Raw genomic sequence first — 215 nt, forward strand, 5'->3', positions numbered from 1 at the left:
GTATAATTTACCTTGACAGAACGAGAACAGTATCGCCCATAATTTCATACGAGACTGACCATGCGTGTTGCAAAGAACCGAACGATATTGAAAAATGTTTCAAAATGAGCGTTTTGATATATTACATTCCTTAAAGAATGGGCATCGATTCTCAAAGTGTACATTTGCATGTATCTATGTATGTATGTGTTTATCTCATTATATATATGGATATG

Source organism: Octopus sinensis, linkage group LG21, assembly GCF_006345805.1.
Source record: "Octopus sinensis linkage group LG21, ASM634580v1, whole genome shotgun sequence".
Lineage (NCBI taxonomy): Eukaryota > Metazoa > Mollusca > Cephalopoda > Octopoda > Octopodidae > Octopus > Octopus sinensis.